Source organism: Anser brachyrhynchus, assembly GCF_964034855.1.
Source record: "Anser brachyrhynchus genome assembly, chromosome: 1".
Lineage (NCBI taxonomy): Eukaryota > Metazoa > Chordata > Aves > Anseriformes > Anatidae > Anser > Anser brachyrhynchus.
The window spans coordinates 87,627,165-87,645,558 of record NC_137694.1 but is presented as its reverse complement, the minus strand read 5'-3'; the positions used below and the strand labels follow the sequence as shown (position 1 = coordinate 87,645,558).

Below are 18,394 nucleotides of genomic sequence, written 5' to 3'. Positions count from 1 at the left end.
GATGGCCTCTCATGCAAACAGAATGTGTTTTAATTTGAGTGTGCAGAGTTCTGAATAGAACAGGGAGTGCTACTCTATTTATTCCAATAGTCTGGCTATTCCCTAGATAATTAACAATGAAATGGACAAACTGGCATTGCTATTACTATACAGTCAATATAATTCAGTATCTTTGTTTTGCATCCTGTTGGTTTTCATTGGGCTTTGCTTTTCTTGCAAAATATTTCTGTTGGTGTTGATAATAGCTACATTTAACTTGAACGCCCCTGTGTGGATGAAAAGAATCTGGTTTTGTCTAACAGAAAGTAAAAAGTCTGATTTAGGAAAATATTTTAAAATGTTGTTGAATATAGTGAAATAACATCCCACACATAAAATAACAAATACTTGTATAGGACATATCAGCACTCTGCTGTTGTAACACAGTATGTTGTAAGACATTTCTGGATCTCCAGGTTTGTGAGTAAAGAATGAAAATAAAAATAGAATTGCTACCTAGTACCTTGGAGATGTGTGCAATCATTCTGAAATTCATTCAGGTGACAATGCCTAAAATTATCCCCATATTTTCCATTGTACAATGATTATCAACTTTCTGTAGCTTTGTGAACAAAATTGTCATGCTGAATCTGTGCCTCAGGGTGAGTTGTAGTTGGATGAACTAGAGTAGCTGGGCTGTGCAGAGAAGGAGGTTAAGGAAAACTATGATTTTGCCACTCTTAAAATTCTTACAGCAGTGTTTGATTGAGAAAGTCTTCAAAACTTTGAGAGAAGGAAGATGGGAAATGACAGTGAGGGGGATGACTCACCATCATCACAGAATAAAGGATGTTTCTTTCTGGGAAAGTGCTGCAAGCAGACTAGTGTGAGGAGAGAAAGTGGTGAAAAGAAAGACAGGTTGGAAGTGGATAGCTGTTAGTGTCCAGTCAGGAAAGCTGGAAAACTGTTCCTGTTCCCACCATCTCTAGGTTTTTCTTCTTATTAGCCAAAAGTTGTGACATTCACTGACAAAATGTGTACTTGTATTCTGCTAGTAGTAGGCCCAGAAACATTAACAACTTAAGGTGCTTTCCTCTGTTTGGTTAGCTCAAAGATGCAGGTGTTAGTGATTCAAAGGTATTGAGCCCAACTGTTAAGGTACATGATGGATGCTCCAGGAGCTCTCCTTTGTGCTGTTTTAAAAAGGGAGAAGATTCTGCAAAATAACTTTATCAGGAGAAAACACTGGATATGATCTTGCTTGTGCAAAGATGGTGTTCAGGGTCTAAGGTAGAATTTTACAGAGAGTCAGACTTCTGCCTGCTTTGTTACAGAATCAAAGTGTAAGTAACGTGAAAGAAAAGAAAGATTTCAGGGTTAGACATTTGTTTCTGGTCCTAAAGGAGTTTTAACCCTCTTTCTGTCCTAGTATCACTTAAAAACTCTCTGAAGTCAGTTAAGCAAAGCTCTTCTCTGTCTGTGTCATCTTCAGTGCTTGACTTGAGAGAGGCTGTCTGATTTGCAGAAGTGGTAAGATGCTTTGAAAAGTTGATATCGAGGAGTTGTGTTCTGTAAGTACAAATAAAGGCCTCTGCGTTGCTTAAATCTCTGGCAACTGAGGCTAGCTACCCTCTTCTTAAGCTAGGGCCATGCAAGTTAGTAGATACTGGTGGCAATGTTATCTTTCTGTCCTCAAAATGAGAACAGTACTACAAACTCTCAGGGTTTTGGGGAATAGGCCTTTGCTGTGGTTCAGAAGAGGTCTACAGTGATGAGCACCATTGATAAGGACCGTGAGGAAGTGAGCAATTCTGATGGATAGTAAATGACACAGAGTAGAAAAAGAGTAATGACTGGGGAAAAAACACTAATATCTGTACAGTGCTCGTGTCACTGACTGATAAATTTAGCAGGGTCCCATGGGAAAAATAACAAAATATGGTCCAATGAAAGACTGTACAACAAAGCAAGGGAGATGTATTTGAATTGCATGACAGTTTTAATTTTGTCTTTTTCTAACATTTGAGTGTCTGTGAACAATATATTTCTTTGTTGATGTAGATTTTATAGTGTGTTTTTGGCCTCCAGGGTGTCTTTTGTATGCTCTTCATGTACACATATGCATACAAACTAAGAGTCTACTTACCTTCCCAAATAAGGCTAAAAATGTTGCTTGTTTAACCAGTGCTTTTTTGCAATGTGATGATTTTTTCAGGTAGAGAAGCAAAATGAATTATGCAAAAACCTACTGTGCTAAGATTAGGAAGATGTGATTTGCAAGGAATATATTCAGTTTCAACAGATTTCCTTTGAAATCTGCAATTTGGGTGTTTAGAATATTTTATTTTACATTTCTAGACAACAGAAACCTACTTTGCTCCATGTCAGAGAATAAATTAAGTTATCCTTCTATGTGTTACTTCTAATCCTGAGACCATTCTGAAGATATTTTTAATGGTTTTGCAACTAGAAGTATCATCCTGCTAGGTTGCCTAAACTCCTTGAATACTATTCCTTGGAGTTACAGTCATTAAAGGAAATTTATGGTTCAGATTGCAGTGTTGGTGTACATAAAAGCAGATGTCTAAGTCTTTTCCTATAATTTATATGTATAAATATTAATATCCCATTTTATGATATTAATATTGTATTATTAAGGATCTTGGGCGAAAATTTGATTCAGAAAGATTATCCAAAATTTTTTATTTAACTAGGTGGTCTACTATTTATAAACAATATTAAAAATTTTCTGAGATGCACAAGTGTTCTATTTAATTCTCTTACTCACAGACCTGGTGGACTGCTCTTTGACTTTATTGCCGTTACGTATTAGATGCAGGGGAGAGCCTTCCATCTGACACTCATGTTGTATCTCTAGTGCCTTTCCCAGATTCTGCCCCCGATAAGCAATGTATAAAAGTAGCTTCAATTATTCTCCCTTTGGTAGGAGACCTTGGAAAAACCTTCAGGAGGTTGTGAACTGGTGTGCGTCATACAGCCTATCTTGTCATGGTTTTGCTCTTTCTCTTCCCCCTTTCCCCTTTTGTCCTGAGGATGTGCTGCCCTTGCACTGTGACTACATTATCTTTTTGCCTCCTGTTTTACTTCAGGTCTCTGATTCTCTTATTATCAGTACTGTGCATGTACTTAAATTGTCTCCCATACAGAGCGACAATTTCTAATAGGGGAAAACCAAATACCAAAACCTGGAGAATTTTATGCCCAAGCCTGCTCTGAAACAGTAGTAATGAGGCAGCACCACATTTGTGCCCCTCCAACAACAGCCTTTGTATGTTCAAATTCTTATGCCCTAAGCTATAAAACAGTCATATAATGCAAACATCATAGCTGTGGTATAAAGACACTACTGTGGCAGTCTAGGACACAGATTTTCATGGTCTTAAAATTTACCTGAAAAAAGCACATGGTAAGAATAATAGATAATAACTTTTCCTGATGGCACAAGGGCTAACAGCCTGGGTGAAAATGTCAGAGGGCATATAAGCTCAAAACAATGATTGCTTTGGCCCTGGATCATGGCTCCAGGATAGCGCACTACAAAAAAAGGGCAAATAGATCCTATAGGTGGTAAATCTGGCACTATTTTCACTGACGTCTGCATTCAAGTAAGAAGGAGCAATCTTCATGCAGGGGCTTCCCATGGAAAGCATATCAAAGGAGATCAGCACATGGTTCAAACCTGTAGGGCTTGTTGACTTCAGCTCTTGTGCTGCCTGTGGGTAAAATGAGTTGCCTTGATGCATTGTGCCTTCCAAGACAACCAGCTTATTCTGGCTATTGGACTGCAAGCCATTATTTATCACTATGGCTTGCTTTGTGTTAATTCTTAGCTCTGTCAAATAACAGGATGATTAGAACTAAGGGACAGAAAAGTGTCCCAAGTGTATGCTTATAAATAAGTGTAGAAATGAAGAGCAAGGTAGCACTCTGTTACTCTCCTGGTCTACAACATCATCTACTGACTTTTCAGGAACCTCTGGAGAGGTTATGGTGTCTGACCATGCAGCAATCTTCCATGGATTTCTTTCCATGATTTTAGTTAGGTATTGCCACATGGTCCCATTGCTTCAGAGGATGTGCATGAGCAGTGCACATACAAGACCATCTACGCCTGCTAGTTTGGGGGGCACCTTTCTTTTGCTGGTGTGCTCCACACAGTTTCAATGTAGCTTCAAGTGTCTGTTCTACCATTGTAACATTTTCATTTTAAAGAAAAAGATTAAAGGCAAGATGTCTGCTCATTCACTGTGGAAAATGAAGTATTGCACTGCAGGAATATCTTAAACTGGAATGGGTATTCCTGCTTTCCCTTCAGTGGTCTCCCTGTTAATTTGCACTGATTTGCACAATGCTGGCAATTTTTGGCTGCAGTACCAAATTTCCTGTCCCTGTAGAAGTTCAATATGTTTCCCTTTGTCTTCTCACACACTACTGAACTCTGGCTTCCCACCCCTGCTCAAACACTTACTAATGTGTTTGGTTTTGTAAAGGAGTAACCACAGAGTGGGCAACTGATCAACTGTTCTAAATGAAAGCAGAATTTCAAATCAACAGGGAGATCAACTTTGCTGTGCTTTCCTTTGGAAAGTATCACTAACTGTTTTTCAGTAATAAGAATCATCTCTATAGTAATAAGGATTAAGAAAATAATTATTATGAAGATATTAATAAGAACACTTTTTAAATGTGCGTGTGTTTGGAGTGAGATGTTTAAAGGGCTCCTCAAGTTTATCTTAACTATGGTTCTAAACTTGTAAGATGATGAAAGTAGTATTTCTCTTTAGTATGAGTGGGTGGTGTTATCTATTAACATAAGTTTGAAATCACACTGTAACATTTAAAGTCTATTTATATGTGAAAGACTAACAAGCAGATGAGTGAATGTAGGTCAGAGGTGAGTTAACGAAAATGGTAATAATAACACCTGGCTACATGGGCTGGGTAAGAAATTACTGATGCCAGGAGAAGAGGATTAGGAAAATAAATTGGTGTTCAAGTAGACTGTGGATTCTTGTAGCAGAACAAAATACCAAACATTATGACTGAGCTTTACAGCACTGTGGACTCCCTGCAAAACCTTGTGTTTCATCCCGGAGGCATATTCAAATACCTACCACTTACCCTTACTAATGCTTTCAAGGCATACCTGGTTGAACTGTTTTAAAACAAACAAAAAACAACAACAAAAAAACACAAAACCAAAACAAAATAAAAGCACTTGACCAGATGGTTTTAATGTGTCCAGACACTGTCTCACAACGGACCATAGATCGTTTCCATAAATGACAATTTAACTGTCAAGATTTAATTAGAAAATGAATATGAGCCTTGGGAATAAACAGGATATTCTGTGGGTGTTGGAAAAAGTGGGCAGTCTGACATGGCAGGGGCTTAAGAATTGCATCACTAACATAGAATTGTCCTCCCAACAGTGATCAGGGACAGGACTGCTTGAAAAATAAACTACCAAACTCAAAATATTCACCATAAATACAATGCATGTGATATTTTCACATTGTTCTCATTCTTATCCCCATTAGCCACATTACATAGTTGGTTGTTGATTGTATCAACCTGCATATTGCACTCCTGAAAATGCTGGGAAAAGGACACAGAGCTTATAGAACTATAAAATCATAATTTTCACTGTTTCACATTTTCACTGTTCTGCTACTGTGAAAATTGTACACTTCTGATGCCACAATCCTCTTACAAGTGTAGGGAAAGAGGGGCTGCCACAGCAAATTAAATTATGATTATTATATCCCCTGAAAATATATAACAGGCTTTGTCTGATACAGGGTTTGTTTTTCCTGTACAAAGGAGCTGTCTGAAAGGCAGCAGGGGAGAAAGAGAATGCTTATTCTTAAATTATAGCAATTTAAATAATATTTGTATAAGTATGCATATACATATGTGTTATTAATATTAAAATACTTACTAAAGCTGACATAAAAGTCAATTTTAAATTGAAATTGGAAATAGTGAAGCCTAAAGTACAGCTTGACATCATTCATTGACACACTAATATAGATTCAGTATCGTTTCTGCTGTAAACCTAACGTTAAATCTAATCAGTATTTACTGTACTATATCTGAAGATAATAAGGAGGGTGCATTATCCATTTTAGTAATGCTACACTCATTTTAGCTGTCAAAAGGTTAGAGTCAAAGATATACAAAAGAAAATCTTCCCTAAGTGAAATCTAAAGGGACATTTAATTTGTTTCTGTTCCATTACTTCAGAAAAAGAAAATATTTTGAAGTGTATAATGAGTCCATGTAAATGGTAATTTTCTGTGGTGATTTCTAAAAGCTTTTTTAATAAAGCTATTATTATTATTTAAAACATAACTTTTTTTTTTTGTGTCAGTGTTGAATTGCCTCTGTGAAGTTGTGACAGACTTGTGCTTGAAATATTAAATATATATAATTTTCATGGCTGTAACTGTATTGGCTGGTCCCAGATATTTATTATAGGGAAGGTGAATCCTAAGCTTTGTAAAGTTCATGAATTTTAATTTCCACTCCTGATTTGATTATTTGAAGATAAGTCATTTCATTTCATCTCTAAACAGATCTAAATGTGCAAGCAAAATCCTCTACTCTGCTTTTTGCACTCAACATAATGCATATTCAGCTTACAAGGCCCAAAGTAACAAATTCTTGCTTTAGCTATGCAAGATAAATTAGAGAAATTCCACTGGAAGCAGTGGAAGTATTTGCAAGCACATTTTTAATAACCCAGGACATGTCCTATTGCAGAATTCATGAGGCTATGAAGTTACTAAAACTGCAGTATTCATTGCCACAGGATACTGAAGCAGTCAACAATATAAATGGATTGGAAAAGGATAGTGACAGTTTCATGGAAAAAACACCAACACTGGTATTGAACATGATGACTCTATATGTAACCTCCATCTCAGGAACTTTAAAACCATTTTCAACAGTCCCAACGTGACTGTGTTAGAAGCTGTCACTAAGGTCTGACCCAGTACCAGCATACTTGTTGGGTGTCAGTGAAAGGAGCCTGTATATTGACATGGAAGATTGATTGATTTTTTTTTTTAAGTTCATTCATAGTAGTAGAATATAAAAGACTTAACAGGCTTAATTTCTATTTAGTGTTGTAGGATCCTTGCATTCAAGCTGGAAAGCTTTTGCCAGATGGTTAATAGCCTGAAAGTATGCTTTCAGCCTTGGAGAACCAGTCTGAAAAGTTTTCCTCTTCCTTGTTGATTTGTTCTGCAGCAAACAAATGGTGTAGTTTGGGATGATGACAGACTGAGTCCAGTGTCATTGTCTTAATTATGGAGATGAAAAGCATAGTTGCAGCTGAGAACTCGGAAATATCACCTGCAAGTTGTAGTCACACAGCTGTGAAAAAAGTAGCAATTTCCTATTTAGTGATGGTTTTGTAGCATGGTTAGCCAGTGGCCTCAGGCATTTCCATCCTTCAGCATCATCATTTGTTTCGCTTGTCTCTGCTTTAAGCTTTGCCTTTCTTCTGTTGAGAATAAGTGAGAGGAAGAGTTGTAAAATTGTAATGCTGTTGCACCAGAGCTCACACCACACTGAGGTGTAAAAGCTGTCACTTAACCTAAGTCATTGTGTGTGTGCATCTCGTGAGTGAATAACTGAATGAGAGATGACAGTCAGCAACTTAGCTTAGCATTTAAGTTGAGTTCAAGGTACAAGTCCCTATTAAACTTGATAAGGACTTAATAATAACAATAATAATAATAAACTTAATAGGGACTTAATAATAACACAGGTGAAATATCTAAGACATCAAGGAATACGTTTCCCATATTTTGCAGATCAGAAAACTAACTTGCTTGAAATAGTTATGGCTATGTTTTATGCTTCTGATAGGCTGTGCACCTTTGTGTTAGTGACTGCAATCCAGATACCAGAATTGGCGTAAGCAGCAAAGCACCAAAACCCCAAACACAAGCTCTTACAAGCCCTCCTATTCTGGAGATTGCAAACAAAATGTAGAGAGCATGGGGTTCCTTCAAATGCATGCAAAGTTTTTCCCCCCACCCTTCATCTTTTCTGTGTGTCCCCCAAATCATTGGTAAATCTATCGTTGCAACTGGAAAAATCCTTTGGAACTACTGGGATGGAAAGACAAGGGAAAGCTGGAAAGTCTGTAAAATGGGTATCACCCTGGTGGTTTGAAGTGAGGCAAAAAAGAGAAGTCACTCAGATAAAGATAAGGATTTTTCATGTGCAGTTTTAGTCACAGTTATGATAGCAGCAACCACTGAAGTTTTCTGTTACTGTGGTTTAATGTATAGTCAAGCTAAGACCATAGCTTGCTGTTAGCAGTGCACTGTGCTGGCCCATCTGCTCTTCAGACTGAAATGTGGTTGTTCTTAGTAAATGTGATGGTCATCCTCTTTTCAAAGGCCTTGAAGCCACACTACATAACCAACTTCGTGTCATTACATATGACAAAAGTACTCCTGGGTACAGGAAGATATGCATTGTATGTATAAGATAAAATAGTTGTTTCCTGAAATATTTTTAGGGATGCAAGTTTACAACTTAAGGTGCATTAAGATGGAAGACAGATGTAAATTATTAAATCACTACAAAAGTGGATTTTAATTGTCTGACATAACTGAACAAGTTTCTGAAGGGCTTTAAGCTGTTAAAATTTTGTCAAGCTAAGCAGTACCACAATTATTTTCAAAAATAATTTTCCAAAGCATTTTTTCCTATTATTTTTCCTATTTATACTGAAAGATCTTTAGTGAAAGGACCATTTATTACTGTATGTTTTTTCAGTACAAGATGGGTATCTAGGCACTATTACAATAACACTATTAAGAACAAATAACCACTCCAGGATAATTCTATACAGTGTAGTGGATAGACCTTTGTATTCATGCTCTTGTACCTCAGATATAGTCATGACTTAGGCAGTACAGCAATTCATTAAGCCACTGGTTAGAATCACTGAGTTACACTGAATAAAATCCCAACTTTGAATGCTTATCTGCTGAGCCTTTCAAAAGAAAATCTGCTGAGCTTTGCTGTACTAACCCTTTCTACAATAACAGACTTTATTTTAATTCAACTAGACATATTTAGGTGATGACACTACTGTGTTCAAAGCAGGACACAGATTTATCAAATATATAGTGATTAAAATTACTTTCAGAAACACATCTTAAAACTGCGGACAATTTCCCCCCATTTATTTATAAAAGTACTTATTTTACCAAAATATCAATAACCTTTCTTCCATTAGCTCAAGCGTAATTGACCCTATTCATTTCTAGCTAAAATTGTCCTCCCTGGAGTCCACTGACTGAAACAGAATTACAATTCATATGGATTCAGCTGATATAATCTACTTCAGCTATAACCTAAAGAAGTAACATAATTCTTGCAATACATGATAATAGAAGCAATTGGCAAAGGTCAGCTTTTCAGATATCTTGTAAAAATGTAATTAAGTTTAATCTTCTGATAGTTCTTCTGCCTCAGTGTCTGTACCAAACTTGGGGATTTTCTAATTGAAGTGCAACATCTATGTGACTTTGTTAACTTCAAATTAGAAGGTTCCAGTATAATTAAAATAACCTCAAAGTCAAATTTAACATGTAGGAATTGTGCTAAAACTCTTTGAATGAACTCTATTGTGTGATAGTAAAACAAATTTTAAATTATCAGTTCTCCTGAATAATATTTGCCCTTCCGCCCCTTCCCCCAAACAAAAACACTGACCTGTTCAGGCTGTTATTTTACATTAATGGGGGCAAAGGATATGCCAAAATGAGGCCTTTCTGTACATAACTCCTATCTGCATTTCAGTTTTCCATTTCTAAATCCTAACTTTTGTTAGGATGACTCTGTTAAGCTCACATCACTTTGATAAATCACATGATAACTCCTTGTAAAGCTGTCAAAAAACGAGATCAGTGTATATCAAAAAAAAAAGTGCAGATGCAGAGGTCAGAGAAGAAGCTAGCTGGCAAGAAAGTTGAAATGAATTCTAGTGTAATACTGAAGAAAAATATATGCATACCAGCATTGTTGCTGTCTACAGACTCCAAAAATTGTTTTAGTTGAGCTATCTACAATTAGAGAAATGATAACATTTACATGATGACTTACTGTATGAGCATCTCTTTAGTTACCTTTCAGTTTGACAGACTGCTATAAAACAAAAAGATGTCCAGCAAGGAAGTGTGCAGAGACAAAATTGGCACAAGCTGCATATCAGATATGAATCAGTTATACAGTGAGATGATAAGCTTACGCCTCTGTTTTACTGGAGGTTCTTGTATTTGCTAACAGGGAAGTGAAGTATTTCACGACCTTGAGGCAGCAGAGCATACTTTCTTCCTTTATGTGGGTAGCAATATGTGAGTGTGATAGACTGGCACTTAAAATCTGCATTATATTGCCATTTGGAAAGGATAAGGGATCAGAGAGATGTCTTGCATATTTTAGAAGATTCTGTGAGCCCAAATGACTTTCTGACTTCATAAGTATTCAGGATGCGCTACTATGGATCCCAGCCTTAGAGCCATCTCTGTAACCTCTGTGACATTGCAAAGGTCACTGGATTGAGGTGTCTGCTGGGAGCCTGTGTAGTAAAGAACATGCCAGCTCTGAATAGCTAAGGGTTAAGCATCATGGAGCACCACAGGTGTTAAACTCCATGAGATATCCTCAGCTGAGGTACAGATGAACTTGTATCATGTCTGTATGTTGTCCAGCAAAAGCCTCCAGGATGCTCTAACCACTATTAAGTAAAGTTCAGGGTTTTCAGTAAATTAGTTAGTTGCATTATTTTCAGCTGAGAGAAAACAAACAAACAAACAAACAATGACAACAACAACAACAGAACACAAACAACAACAACAAAAAACAACCTACAAAGCACACACCTGTAAGATTCAAAACTAAAGGTAAAACAAAATATGACAGCTTATTGTTGAATGTGTATGTCCTAGCGAAGAGCTTATTTAGCATGAGTTCTTATGGACCATTCGGTCTAGGTAATAATGAACACCTCATAAGATCCCAAATAATAATAATAGTTAAAAAAATGCAGTATATTCAAAGACAAATAGATTGTGAATATTTACGTGGTTAACAAAAGAGGAAGTGGCATAACATAAGCCTACCTGATATTGAAAGATGTTAGTGCTTAATGCGTTGAAGAACAGATTCAGGAATAGTCAGTCTTTTTGGAATACTTCTGCTGTAATGTGTTCAAGAGACAGAGACTTCACCAGCTAACTGCTATGTGTAGAGCTAGCTTCAGTTTTGACCTTATTGAGGTATAAGAAATGTATACAAATATGCTAGTCTACAAATATGCTAGTAATTAGAATGATAAATGCTGGTAAGTGCCTTTCTCATTCTTGCCTAAAATTTACTCAAAGTCTTATAACAAAATATACAGCTGAGTACCTTTCTGGTTGCATTTTGTTTTGTATCTACTGCCAAAACAGTGCATCTTTCAGATAAGATTTTCATGTGTTACTTTTAATAATAATGTTTAAAATTAAAAGACTGCTTTCATCACAATAATGAAGCAGGATAGCCAAGAAAATAGATATGTGTCTTAGCACTGAAATTCATTAAAATAAGAAGAATCCATGAAACAATGATGATAATGAGAAACATTTGAGTCTCAGAGTGGACAATATGGAAAACAGAGATTGCTTTTATGGCTAGCTGCATGGGGAGTCTGTCTTACTCTTTTTCAGATCTTTCTCTCTCCCTTCCCCCCTATCCCCTCTCCGCACTCCCTTTTTTATATCTAAAGAATAAAAGAAAATTATGGCAACTCAGTTACTTTTTCACTGCCATAGACATACAGGTTTTTAGTAGTGCAAAAGCAAGGTCTGGTGGCGGTATAAGGAATAATACTTTATTTTGCTTATGTAGAGATTAGTATTAATGATTACCTTTATTCCAGTGCTAAGAAACAAATAATTATTTAGTAATGACTAACACCACAACCTAAAGAAGGCAATTTGTTGTAATCAAGATATTCAGGTTTCTAATGGCCTCTATTTAGTTTTCAGATTGTGTATGTGTTATTTGTATTCATCTTAGAAATAAGTTGTCCTTATAAAACGTGTTTTTAAAAGAAATGTTTGAAGAGGTGCAGTCTTTGTTTTCCTCATTAAAATATTTTTACCTTCTCCAGAATATAATGAATTTGCATAGCAAACACTAATGAGACAAATGCTTGCCTTTCAATTGCATTTCCTTTTCTTGCATTGCTTACATTATTTTTCTTCAGCAAATCAGCCCAGTGTTAAAAAGTGGCACCAATGTGATGTATATGATACTATTATCTAGTATCTATATGATACTAGATTAGATACTAGTATCAATATGATACTTCTCTTCATGTCTGCATGTCTGCGGCACTGTGCTGATTTTCTTGACAGACTGTGGGATGTTAGGAATACAGAGGGTTTGCAGGGGAAGCTGATACACTGCACACATCCAACCAGAGACAAGTTTTATAATTCTGATATCCATCTCCACTGAATTCTGTTGACTGTGAAAAGACAAAAGGCTCTGCCTGGGACAGAGTCCTTTTGCTGTTGGAGCACAGATGGTATGAAAGTGCTTTATGCAACACAAACTGTTACAAAACATTTGGTGCAGTAAAATGCGTTGTTGATACCTGTCTTCTTTAAGCTGCTAGTCTGTCACTGTCTTTTGCAAACTAGCATGCAACCAGCAAGCTCACTTCCATCACAAAAAAAAAAGAAGGGGGAGGGGGGAGGGGAAGTGCCCTGTTTGTTTGTTTATTCTCCCTTCCATTTTCTCCCACCAGCTAGTTTCTCTCTATAATATCACCTCAGATATTATAGTAGAAACACTGAATAGCCAAAATTTCTATTGTACTAGATATAAAAAAAGATGAATAGTAAGGAAGAAAGTACGTTCTAAAAAAAGGTGGGAGAAAAGGAAAGAGAAGCTTTCAGAGCAAACATTCATCACACCTGGGTCTGCTGAACTTTCTAGGTACAGTATGAAACACCTCCTTTTCCATGCTATAGTCACAGCTGTCCCAAGAGGTTTTAACACCTACAGTTGGTTTAGATGCTGCTAACTTTCATAGCTTAACAGACCAGAGCAAGTGTTTTGCACAGTCTGGTATGCAACTCATAGGCTAAAACTCTGTTAGAGACAAAGAGCATCAACTACCTTGCTGTTTTCCTGACACCTTGATGGTAATTCTGCCTTCTACCTATAATGTTTTTTTCTTGATTTATGATTTGTGTGCTCTTTAGTCCTTGTTTTAAAAGATAAATTAATGAGGTCACAAATAAGAAAAGAATCAGAAAGTAGCATAGAATCATCTAGGTTGGAAAAGACTTCTAAGATCATCAAACCCAACCATCAACCCAGCATGGCCAAGTCTACCACTAAACCATGCTCCTAAGCACCACAGCTACACATCTCTTATTGGTTCATCCACCCTTGAATTTGGCAGTTGGAGCAACTGCTGGCCAAGGGAAAGTCCTGCTTAGAAGTATAAAATCATACGAGTTTGGGAACTTTTTCTTTCTCTGTGCATTCTTCATGGTGGCAGGAAGGGCTTGTAAAGGCTGAAAATGGTCTGTATTGTGGCAAAACTTTCACTAAAATCGGTATGTTTAATTAAGATTACCATGTATCAGTTAGAAGCCTTTCTTATTTTTTGTTAATTTTACAGTTATCCACAGTGACACTTTTTCAATTGTTCTATTATTATAAGCACAGCAACTTTCTTTGCCTCTCTTGCTGTGAATAATAAATTTGAAGAGCACCTTGACTAATCTTTCATATACCCAGGCCATAGACAAAGCCCTGAGATGTCAGGGCTTTGAACTTCTGTAGATAGAAGTGAGGGTAAGGAGTGCCAAACATCTGAAAATGTTAGGCTTGTCTGTAGCGTTTGTTTCTTCTTCTATCAAAAAAGTAATGAGAGAAAATATCCTGAGAAGGATTTCTTAGAATGTCGAATAGTGGTGCATTTCTTTATTCCCTCTGAGCATATGCAGTTTTCAGGTACACTTATGAGTGATCACACTTAATATGCATTTGTTCACAATTGACTGCTGAAGATTTTAATTTGTCTCTTCCTTTACTATCCAGACATATCAATATTAAGTGCCAGTATTGTCTCCTGGCACAGTTGCAGGAAGTTTTACCCTTCTGTTTTTAAATGCTGTTGTATGTAAGCCAATTTAAGGTGTTTTGTGAAGTGGTATAATTAAGCTATTGCATTTTAACTGTTAGGGAAAACAAGGATTTGGGGATTTCATCATTGTTGTTAAGAAGCTACATTTATGTATTATGGGAAAGGTCACTTTGAAAAACTGCACATGGCAAAAACAAAAACAAGTATGCAGTGGCATGAAATGACCACTGGCCAACACAAAAGTGAGAAAAATTTCACAACACATCTTTGTGATGAGCTACCATCAAAAGATTTTAGGGTTCAGCTAGGCAAAGACATCTTTAGTTAAGCAAAATAATGAGTGCTGCTGTGCTTTTCATATTCATAATGTCCTACAAAAGTTAAGCTTTTAAAATACATCTGTGAAGTGAAGAGTTATACTACTATCATTTATTTTTTTTCCTTCAGTTGAATATTTAAATGCCCAAGGTTGCAGAGAAGGTTGGTCAGATCTAGGACTGCAGACTGCAAGCTTCTTCTGCAGTGCCTGAACTCAGACTGCACTGGATGCCCTTCACTTATTTATAGTCCTACCTCCATTGGCCACCACCTTCCTTTTCTCAAACTGATTGTCCTTTTTGACTTCTCCCTGTCAGGTCTACAGCTTTCTGTTGCACCGATTGTACTGATGTTGACCAGTTAAGACTGACATAAGGCACTATGTCAACCCTTACCTGGCAACATTTACCTCTTCAGACCCCTTTCTCTCCTGCATTATCTTACAGAAAGATCAATCTCAGAGCTCAGCAAAACTCTCTGTTGAACATGCTTTGCAGAACCTCGATGGAAGATCCAATTAAATGAATTTGATCACCCTTAAATTAGGTATAGCCCTCATGAGAGGGCCCCCATAGAGCCTCTACATATGAGGGTAGAAAGTGACTCACCATTTCCAATGTTTGCATTAGCCTTGGTAAGACAGCCTCTATGCCAGGAGGCCCGGGGGGTAGAGTGGAAGTAGGAATTGCATCACCCTTAGCAATACTGGATACTGCCAAATACCTGTGAGAAAGCAAAATGTCATAAATATAGACTCCATAAGTGACAGTGAGAGAGCTCTCTACTTGAGGAAGAAAACCATCTTTCAGAAGTGTTAAACTGTAATTTGCAGGATTTCTTCAACTAACTGGTGATGATTCTTTAAAAGCTTAGAGGTTAGTGTCAGGAAAACCCCACAGAGTTCATACAGCAACATAGCTGGTAATATCTGAAATTCTTTATAACAAGCTAATGACTAGTAAAAACCTTGTAGGATTTGTTACTCCAGAAATCGGCTCCACTAGAGGAGCTCAAGAAATTGAAGAAAACTGATTTAGTTTTAGTTAAGAGGCTGGTTTACTTGTGAATATAAGGTATTTAAAAAGCTAATGTACTTAAAATGGAGCGGATATCAAAGGCAGTTTTTATTTCAAATTAGAGGACCAGTCAATGAGACAAAAGAGCAAAATAAAAGGCAAAAAAAAAAGGAAAGATCATTGATTTGCTGGAAAAAAATAAAGAATGAAACTAGTAATTTTTCAGACATTATCAAATAATACGGTAATTTATCTGTAATATAATTCTACTAACGTTTGACCATGACTTGGTACTAGATGATTTTCCACAGCACAAAGCTCTCTGGGGCAGGTTATGAGGATGGTTACAGTCCTGTTTGTTGTACTATCTACATGACATTATGGTCTAGGCAATGGCATTGGTTCTTGAGGTTGTCAGTGCAACTTTGGGAAATATGGGTTTCATTATTGCTAAAGGACAGGCAGTGGCCTCATGACATGAGGGGAAATTCCCAACAAATTGTGAAATATAACGTCAGTCTAGTATGTGTTCAAATATCATGGAAAAGTAAAAGCTATTTGATCTTTTTTTTTTTTTTTTTTTTTTCATCTATGCTACTGGTAGATGCAAGACTTACATTTTTCAAAAATTATTCTCCTTCTCGGTATAGAGCATTAACCTTCAAAGTGTAACTTATTGGCTGTAATAATAGAGTTTAATTACTAAAATGAGTGCCTGTGCTTTCTCCTTTTCTCTCACTCTTAGCATACAGATTTCTCTATCTCTAAGCAAGGCCAGGAAGTTGAGAAGGTGGAGTGGCCAGTATAAGCTACTATGGGAAGAAGAGTGCTCAAGTGCAGTGCTAAAGAGAGTAATGATGTACTTGACTGTTTCTCATTAAACATCCAACAGATGATCAGAAACAACTGATCAGGGCAGAGGCAAAGTAGTCCTCCTGCCTGTTTTTGCTTGCAAGTTGTTAGTGTAAGCATTGTCTGAATCCTTTTTCCTTCAACCCATTGCATTGGATATGGCAAAACTACATTCTGTATACGAATGTAAAAGTCTACTACAGCTGGGATAATCTTAGGGATATCTTATAATACTCAAAAGGGTTTCTGTCTTTCAGATACTGTCCTAAGAAGTAGGAGTGGAAGATGGCTTCTAGTTCCTGTTTGAGACCTTACATTGCAGGGTTTCATTCCAAGTTAAGAAATCATAGTAGATGATCACAGAAAGTAGAGATTGCACTTAGACACCTTGGAGATTGTTTGTTTGTTTGTTTTCCTAGAGAAATAGAAGGCTCTGTTCTTTGCCAAACTCTAGGGGTTTTTGTACCAGCCTTCCCTCTGCAGTCTGTCCTTTCCCCAGCCTCCTTTCCTTCCAGCTTCTGCATCCTTATATTTTCATTGTCCTTCTTTCAACTTTTTTTGCAGCTAGCTAGCTCTTTGCACTCAAACCATTCCCAAAATTGCTCCCCTTTTCTCTCCTGAACCTGTAATGCAAAAAGCAATATTTTAAAAAATGTGTGCACTTAGTAGTTGAGAATTTCACAGCTGGCCCACCACCCACTGGACATAATTCTGGCCCAAATGAGGAATGAGTGTCTTCTGAAGGGAACCTTGAAGCCACATGTGTCTGCTTCAAATCAGTATTTGCACCTTGTTATCTAGACATTCCTGGGAAGGCAGAGCTACAGGCTGTCTACCAGGTCTTTCTAAAGACCTTTTCTGTAGGAGGGAGGAGGAGGTGGATGTGGGAATCCTTGTTGGTGATAGAGTAATATGAATGTAGCTGTTTTGTCTTCCATCATTTTGGCTTAATTAAAATGTTAAGTACCCTGGGATAAGGACCTAGAGGTTCAGCACGTATACTGAACTCATAGGAAAATCCTACCTAGCCAGCAGGTATAGTCTATATGGGATTATGATTTCTTTTATCTTTCTAAGAACAGCTGAAAAAATAAGTTATGTTCAATCAGTAACTTAGGCTATCTTTGGAATAGTGATTCCTATAAACCGATAATGGAGAGGAAGACATTACAGAATTGCATAAATTGGGACTTCTGAAGCCATTGATAAGTAGTTTACAACCAGAGTAAAAAAAAATTTTTTTGGTAGCAGAACATCCTCATGCACAGGGAAAAAATAGGAAATTGCCCCAAATTGTATGAATTAACTGTTTCATGTAATAAACAGGTCCCAAGCTTTTAACAGATGAGCGGGGTTGTCTTGTACATACCAGGACTTAATATTTCTAAACATAAACCTCTATTTTACCCAATATAAAAACATTTCACATCTGCTCAAAATGCCAATGATCTCAATTTATGCATAACAGCAACTGCCTTTAAGGAGGTGGTTCCTGCAACAGAAGTAATTCTGGACCTGACTCCATCTCTGAAGCATATTCATTACTTCCATTGCTTTTCAAGCCTCACAGTTCTTTTGCTTCAGGTCTGAATGTTTATTACCTCTTGTTGAAATCTGCCTGTAACCAAAAAGCAGAGCTATCAATTCCAACGTTTTTGTCCTAGTAATGGCATCGATATTGTGAGGGCTTTGATCTTGTGAAAAACAATGGAAAAAGTCCTGTGAAATGCGTGGATCTTTTCTTATTCTGTGGAGGATGCTAAATCAGACTTTTTAAATAGTATCTTGTGCTAAGATAATTATTGGAAAAAATCAGCTTTACATGAATTTAACAGCTGTTTTAAAAGAGCTCAACTGGCAGCACCATTTGCTATAGTACAGAAGAACTAGGTTCAAATACCGAAAATGACAGCCTTAGTGCAAAGGCAAACAGAAATCAATCTGTGATCTTGAGCTGTTTGTTTTCCCTGTATAAAAGGGGCAAGGACTTAGAAGTAGATAATATGTCCCAGAATGGCTTGATGTC

At 36.9% G+C, this 18,394-nt stretch overlaps 1 protein-coding gene across 9 annotated transcripts in view; it reads right to left on the bottom strand.

The window, feature by feature from the left end:
• HTR1F (5-hydroxytryptamine receptor 1F) overlaps positions 1-18,394 on the bottom strand; it is a 120,729-nt gene that overhangs the window by 52,445 nt on the left and 49,890 nt on the right. For 8 of the 9 annotated variants that reach the window (XR_013938859.1, XR_013938860.1, XM_080553754.1 and 5 more), the window contains exon 2: positions 15,109-15,223. The exons of the other annotated variant lie outside the window; for it this stretch is intronic. The gene's annotated coding sequence lies outside the window, so the exon portion shown is untranslated. The remainder of the gene's footprint in view (positions 1-15,108; positions 15,224-18,394) is intronic. 9 annotated transcript variants of the gene reach the window in all.